The sequence below is a fragment of the Phodopus roborovskii genome, unplaced genomic scaffold (genome assembly GCF_943737965.1).
Source record: "Phodopus roborovskii unplaced genomic scaffold, PHOROB, whole genome shotgun sequence".
Classification (NCBI taxonomy): domain Eukaryota; kingdom Metazoa; phylum Chordata; class Mammalia; order Rodentia; family Cricetidae; genus Phodopus; species Phodopus roborovskii.
The window spans coordinates 19,627,926-19,636,225 of NW_026126418.1; positions in this window are offsets into that span (position 1 = coordinate 19,627,926).

Here is an 8,300-nt window from a genome sequence, read left to right on the forward strand (position 1 = left end):
CAAACTTAATTTAAAAAATTATTAAAAACAAAAAAACTCCCACCACAGGTGTCCACAAGGGATAAAATGAAAATGTTTCATGTGTAGTTTATGCCACTTCTCTAGATTACAAACAAGTGTTGGAACTGTGTGGCATAGTTTTTAACCAGTATATGAGTGTTTGTTCAATGAGTAATCCTGAGGCTAAGCCTGCGGAGAAAGTCTCACTCAGTAAGCACCAGTGGAGTTTGCTTCACGACATGGGATCACATGGCCTGCATTCTTTCTTCTCTCTCATAATACTGAAGATTCTCTATGCCGGTTTAGTGTGTGAATAATGGATTGAACAGATGTGTTCATTCCTGGAAAGGGCATGGACTCCTGAGGCACCTTGAGCAAGCCTGAATCTGTTGGCTGGAACATTCTGCAGTTTTAGTTGGAACATGTTGCCCTAGACTTGTTATTGGTACTCTTCCTGTTTTGCTAGTGCATCTCTGCTGGGGAGGAACTAAGCCTGAGAACTTGTTCTCTTGACTCTAGGTTGTTTTCCACTGTGCTGTAAGTCAGTGTATAAGCCTGCTCCTTCCCCTCAATAAACAGCATTCCTGTTGCACGAATGACCTGCTGTCTTGTCTCTTAATTAAATCTTTAGGCCTTTGCCTGATTATTGGAACAGATTGTAGGGCAGGAGCTATAGGAAACCCTAATTTTTTTTCAAGTATCTTCCCCTAAAATTCTTTGGGAGCTGATCATTCTCATGCTCTTTGTTTAAGGATGCCAGCTGCCACTTCAGACCCTGGAATCTGTCTGATTCAGTGCTGACAAGATCAGAGGCAGAACACTTCATTTTCTGTAAATATGTTTTGAACAGGATTGTTGTTCTTGAGAATATTTGCCTGTGACAGTCAGCATTTAGTTGTAAATACAGGATATACCTGGATTGATATTTGATAATTTTTGTACATGGCCTCTTCCATTAACCCTTTTTATATCTACCTACCTTCCTTTTCCAAAAGCTTTGTGTCACTTCAAAGCTAGCTTCTGCTGTCTAAGTATACCTGGATATGTGGCCTTCCACTGGATCTTGGAGCTACACTTTTTGACACTCTGACCATTCCTCTACCAGAAGCTGATAGTTTACAATAGATTCACTCTTAAAGGTGGAACTTTATGCCCAATTCACTTTGTTTTGTTAGGATTTAGTCTGTTTGGGGTCTTCACAGGGCTAGTACATGCTATACTAACTGCTATGAGTACTCAAAAAGTGTCTGACATTGATTTGTGTTAATTCCTAGACCATGTAATAAATGATATATGTTTTCTATAGTAAATATGTTCAGAAAATCTGAGAAAAATTAAAAACAAAATAATAAACCAAGGTGTATATTTATAACTTACTCCAAAAAATATCAAAGAAGGAGGATGTCTTAAGAGGTCATAAGGAATAACACTATCAACTGTCTTAAAGTAACTATAGCACAAGTAATTATGTTTATAAATACACATGTATAGTTTAAATAAAAGTTTTTCATCTGAACTGACAATGTTCCTTCTAAAAGACAAAGATCACATAACAAAAACACCATTATGAAACATGAGAAGCCTTCTTTTAAGTTGTTGGTAGGAACTTCCAAAACATACTACATTCCTTCTCTTAGGATTTCTTATCAGGAATTAACCCAAGAGACTCCTCCCTGAGAATTAGCTTTCACCATACTAGGAAGCAGTGTTCTAGCTTCCAAAGGAAAGAAGCAACATGCAGTGCCCGCCCCCAGCAATAATGAATATGAGCCACAAAGGCAACCAGCATGGAATGATAACCCTATGGGCAAAGTAATGGTAAGCATACATTGATGGAAAAAAAACAGCTGTCTAGATTCAAGATTATTTCATGCCTGGTACTGGAAACCTAGGTAGTAGCTCAGAGATGTTAAAGTTTTGGATCTTAGAGGTGAGTCTACAACTACCACTTAACTAAACTAGCACAATCTGTAACAACAATCTTAAGTATTTTTCCTTATACACAGGGATAAGTATAATTCCCATCCCTCTTCAAAGAAACCACTCTGATGGGAGATGTCATTCTGTATATGTTCTCATACTGGTTAATAATAAAGCACTGTTGGCCAATAGGAAAGGAGATAGGAGAGACTAGGAGATGAGGAGGAAAGAGGAAGTAGGAGGAGCCAAGATGGAGAGTCTGGAGAAAGCAGAATGCTGGCTGGCTCCCCGGTAAGAGAAATACATAGATCAGTAGAAATGGATTAATAATTAAGGCAGAGCTAGCCGATAAGAAACAAATAATGGGCCAACAGAATTATATCAAATACAGAGTCTCTGTGTGTTAATTGGGGCTGGCACGGCAGCGGGACCAGACCAGCGGCGGGAGGAAAAACCATACTCATTACATCACTCCTTATAACAGAGATCATTAGAGAACACTACAATCAATCACAATACACAGTGAATACATTTACAGAACATTCCTCAGCTAATTCTCAGGGAACCTTTTGAAAGAAGGATGAGGAAATTTTAAGAGCCAAAGGATCAGGAAGTTTGCTGTGAGATTGTGTCTCCTAGTAATGCCATAATTCATACTTATAAAGTCTCATGAGCATGACTATCTAAATATTAATATCAAAAACAACAATAGACATGCCAAATGGATAAGGGAAAATCCAAACTTTCAAAAAGAAGTATATGCAACTAAGGGATCCTGAGAGTGAGAGAAATAGTCTTCTTCAGGAAAGAGCACAATAAGTGTTATCCAATAGCAAATTATCAGGCTGACAACATACATACAAATGAAATTATACAGACTGGGCAAATTAGAAATATATGCATTACATATATGCATTCAATAATAATTAAGAAAAAAAGCAAGCTTGAATTTGAAAGAGAAGAAGGAGGAGTATATAGTAGAAAATGAAGGTAAAAATAATGCAATTACATTATAATCTCAAAACTAAAGAAAATAAGGAAATAAAAACAAAAATATTTAATTTATTCAGTAAAATTTCAACATTATTTATCTTACAGTATTTTATTATTCTAAATAATGTTCCTACTATAATTTTTACTTACATATAGTAACACACATATTGCTTTTTTATAATAGATCTTTCAATTCAAGTTTCTAAATAAAGAATCCACAATTTTTTTTTTATTTTGCTCAAGTCATGGAATTCAGAGTAATTAGCATAATTATTTCATTCTGTTACCATAAATGGTCCATTAATGTCCTCCTTTGTATTCATTTTTTATATCCTTTGATGTATGAATTTGTGTTTTTCTCAAATTTTCTAAGTGTATGTATTTATAACTTGATCCCTAATTTTTCAGAATGTAAAGGCACATGGGAATTGAACCTTTGAAAGACAGTTAAATTAAAATGGGTTCGTTGTATTAGGCTCCTCTCATAGCTCAGGTTCCCTATTGAAGAGGCAATATATGTGTAAGAGCAAGAGAGGATGGAGGGCACCAGCAGAACCAGACCCTCTGAATCAGTTGAACAAAGCTATTATAAACTCAGAGACTGAAGCAGCAATTACAGGGCTGACACGGGTCTACACTAGGTCCTTTGTGTTATATGTTATAGACATCAGCTTGGAAATTTTATGGACTCCTGAATGTGTGAATGTGTGGGTTTATAATTCTTGTGACTACTCTTGGTGCTTTTTTCCTTCTGTAGGTTTGCCTTGTCCAACTTTGATATGATGGGAGGGGAATTGGACAACTGGGGATAGTAGAGCACATGAGAGAAAACTGTAATCAGGATATGTTGCATAAAAAAACGAACCTAGTTTTAATAAAATGGCAAAATTAACAAGAATAAAAGATAAAAATTAATTTAAAGGCTTTTTCAGCATCTAGGGAGATGATTATATGGTTTTTCTTTTTCAGTTTGTTTATATGGTAGATCATGTTGACAGATTTTCACATGTTAAAACATCCCTGCATTCCAGGGATGAAGCCTACTTGGTCATGGTGAATGATTTCTCTGATGTATTCTTGAATTCGGTTTGCCAGTATTTTATTGAGTGTTTTTGCATCGATGTTCATCAGGGATATTGTTCTGGAGTTTTCTTTCTTGGTTGTGTCTTTGGGAGGCTTGGGTACCAAGGTTATTGTGGCCTCATAAAAAGAGTTTGGCAATGAACCTTCTGTTTGTATTTTGTGGAACAATTTGAGGAGTAGTGGTATTAGTTCTTCCTTGAATGTCTGGTAGAATTCTGCATTGAAGCCATCTGATCCTGGTCTTTTTGTTGGTAGGAAGGCTTTCAATTGGCTGCTTCATTTCATTGTGGGTTATAGGTCTATTTAAGTTATCTATCTGTTCTTGATTTAATTTTGGTAAGTGATGGTTATCCAGAAATTTGTTCATTTCCTTTGAATTTTCATGTTTTGTGGAATACAGGTTTTTAAAGTATGACCTGAAAAGTGTCTGGATTTCCTCTTTGTCCATTGTTATGTTCCCCTTTTCGTTTCTGATTTTGTTAATTTGCATGTTCTCTCTCTGCTTTTTCGTTAGTTTGGATAAAGGTTTGTCTATCTTGTGATTTTCTCAAAACAACCCACTCTTTCTTGCATTGATTTTTTTGTATTGTTTTTCTGGTTTCTATTTTGTTGATTTTGGCCCTCAAGTTGATTATTTCCTGGCATCTACTCCTACGGGGTGAGTTTGCTTCTCTCTGTTCTGAGGCTTTCAGTTTTGCTGTTAATCTCTTATGTGACTATCCTCTGTTTTCTTCATATGGGCAATTAGTTTAATGAACTTCCCTCATAGCACTGCTTTCAAGTTAATTTCAGGTATGTTGTGTCCTCATTCTCTTTGAATATTAGAAAGTCCTTAATTTCTTTCTTTATTTCTTCTTTGACCCAGGTGTGGTGCAATTGCACACTATTCAGTTTCCATGAGATTTTAGGGTTTCTGCTATTTCTGTTGTTGAATTCTAATTTTAAAGCATGGTGGTCTGATAAGATACAGGGGACTATTCCAATTCTCTTGTATTTGTTGAGTTTCTTATTCCACCTAGTATTTGGTCGATTTTAGCGAAGGTTTCATGTGGAGCAGAGAAGAAGGCATATTCTTTTGTGTTTGGATGGAATGTTCTATAGATGTCTATTAAACCCAGTTGAGACATAACTTCTCTTAGTTCTTTTATTTCTTTGTTGAGTTTCTGATCCTGAATGAAGTAATCCTGTCACAAAAAGTGGAACATGGTATGTACTCGCTCATATATGGATTTTAAACTTAGAGAAAAGGACCACCAGCCAATAATCGACACCACCAGACAAACTAGGATACAAGATATATTCTAAGATATTCACATAAAGTCCCTCACAGAAGGGGTAAGTGACAAGTCCTCCAGAGCACATGGGAAGTGGGGGAGGCAGAGAATGGAGAGAGAAGTAGGAGAAAGAGAGGGGGAGGACAGGAAAGCATGTGTGACTAGGACGATTAGTCAGGGTACGAATAGAAAACAGGAGAGAGAGAGAGAGAGAGACAGAGAACATAAAAGAGGGAGCCAATATTGGTTTGAAGAGAAAACTGAACACAAAGAAAGTTCTAGAGACCTACAAGACTGCTGCCAACTAACAATTTGAACAACCATGGAAAGACTACCATAAATGCTCTTCCCAGATAGTGAGATCAACAACTAACTTATCCATGGAGCCCTCATCTAATAACTGTTGGAAACAGAAGCAAACACCTATACCTAAACACTTAGTCAAAGTAGAACCTAGATTCAGAAGGAGAGGACAAGACCAGGTTGTAGAAACACATAGAGACAGCTGACCTGAACAAGGTGGAGCTAACGGCCCCCAGACTGATAGCTGGGAATCCAGCATGGGACTGACTCAGGCCCCCCTGAATATGGGTCTCTGCCAGAAGGACTGAGCAGTCTAAGGAACCTCAGACAGTGGAACCAGGATGTACTCCTGGTGCACAAAAGGACCTTGTGAACACATACCCTATGGAAGGATAACTGCCTTAGGAGAGAAGTCCTAGTCCCTACCTCAAATGACCTGTCAGATCTACATGACCCCATCTGGATCTGGATGGCATTGCCCTACATGTGGAATTGGGATGAGGGGATGGGAGGGGAGGGTGGTCAGGGTGCATGTGAGGGGGCCGAGAAGGGTAAAAGGGAGGGAGGGAGAGAGAGAGGGAGAGAGAGGGAACTGGGATCGTCTTGTAAAATAATAAATTAAAGAAAAAAATAAAATAAAATAATTTAAAAATCAGAAGGCTATCAGTCATTTAATAATCTTGTCTTTGCCTTGGATTTTTACACTTTTACTCTAGAGAAAATTGTCTCCTATTTATCACATATAGTTTGAGATCCACAAAAAAATGGCAATGTTAATATTTTTTATAATTTTTTTTAAATTTAAATTTGAAACTAGCTTGTTTTATATGTCAATCCCAGTTCCCCCACCTTTCCTCCCTTGTTCCCCTTAAAACTCCCATCCCCTCCCCTTTTAGCTCTCCAGGGATGGTGAGCACTTCAATTGGGGAGTATTCAAAGTCTGTCATATCATTTGGAGCAGGACCTAGGCTCTCTCCCATGTGTCTAGTATGAGAAATTATCCATCTATGTGGAATGGGCTCTCAAAGTCCATTCACATAGTGGGGTAAATACTGATCCACTACCAGAGTCCTCTTGCATGGCCTAGTCCTCCCATGGACTCTGGGTCAGTCCTTTGTTAATATTTTAAACATAGTTATTTGACAAACTAAGCATTGTGTTCTTTCTAAATATGTACCAACACAAACCTAGATCTTTTCATTTAAAAATAACAATAGCAACAAGAAGGAAAATGGCAATGAAAACATTTTTTGCATCTATTTTTATTAGTGAAGGCAACATAAATATAGATTGAAAAGGAAGTTGTAAGATTACTACTCAATAAAAGTCCACCCCCATTTTTTCTTTGTTTTTATTTTAGTTAAAATATTAGTACATTTCAAAAAGAAAAAGAAGTTAGGACAGTGGCAGGTGATTTATTCAACACATAATCAGTCCAAGAAAGAGGATATGATGATTCTAAGAAGGCAACTTTGTCGATCACTGAGAATAAAGCAAACCATGGGACATATGTGGAGACACCTAGGTCTTTGAACTTGTACATCATGAAAGAATATGTAATTTTTATTCAGTAAGCCTCTTCATCTGTGGAAATTACTTGTGAACATCCACAATAACAAAAGTACCATGTGCTTCTTTCTTCCTTCCTTCCCTCCTTCCTTTCTCTCTCTTTCTGTTTCTTTCTTCTTTTCTTCCTTCCTTCTTTGTTCCTTCCTCCATTTCTTCTTCATTCCTTTTTCCTTCCTTCCTTTTTTCCTTTCCTTTTGAGTGTTGTTGTTTGTTTTGCTTTGTATTTGGTAGTATAGTATTTATCTATATAGCTATGGCTGTCTGAGACTTCCTATGTGGACTGAGCTGGCCTCAGATTCACAGGATTTTTCTGCCTCTGCCTTCTGAGTGAAGAGATTAAAGGCCTGTGCCAGCACATCTGGCCTTGTGATTATTTCTTAAAGAACAATCACCACCAGCATGCAACTATACAAAAATTTCTAAATTCCTTGATTCTCACAATCTTTAAAAGTATATGTTAATATGTAATATACAAATATAAGCATTTATAATAAATATGCAAACAAATATATCCAGTTTTGCCAATCGTCTAACTTGTAATTCCCTATTTCAGAATACATTTCTATTCTTATACACTAGGAATTAGAATTTAAATATGTAAGGTGTCCATAATTCTGTACCTAAAAAGCATTACATATTCCTATATGGATGCTTTTATAGTCACAAAGCATTTAAACTACACAGAAAAGAATATGTTAATTTCATAAAATTTTACAAGATGTTTATAGGAATTAAAAGTAAAAAATACACAAATCTAAATATGAAAGGATTACAAAATGGATTTTCAAATAAAAAAGTGTATAGTCATATTCTAAAGACAAGACTTCACTTTGTAGTATTTTTTAATTTTTTATAATAGTTGTTTTAATCTCAACTGAAATAGAAGTTCAAATAAATAGTGAAAGAATGTGTTTATACATAAAATCCAGGTGTAGAAAGTTTGTATGTGCATGGTGGTATCTATGGGTGTTAAGTGGACTTGATTGCGTATGGGTGGCTGGTGCATGCAAGGGAGTGTCCAAACATGTATAACCCTGTACATACACACTGAGACCATAGCATACATTAGCATCCTCCTCTATGGCTCTCCATCTGCTGCCTTGACTCACTATTTCCATGAACTATGACCATACACTTTGACTAGGCTAACTAGCTAGT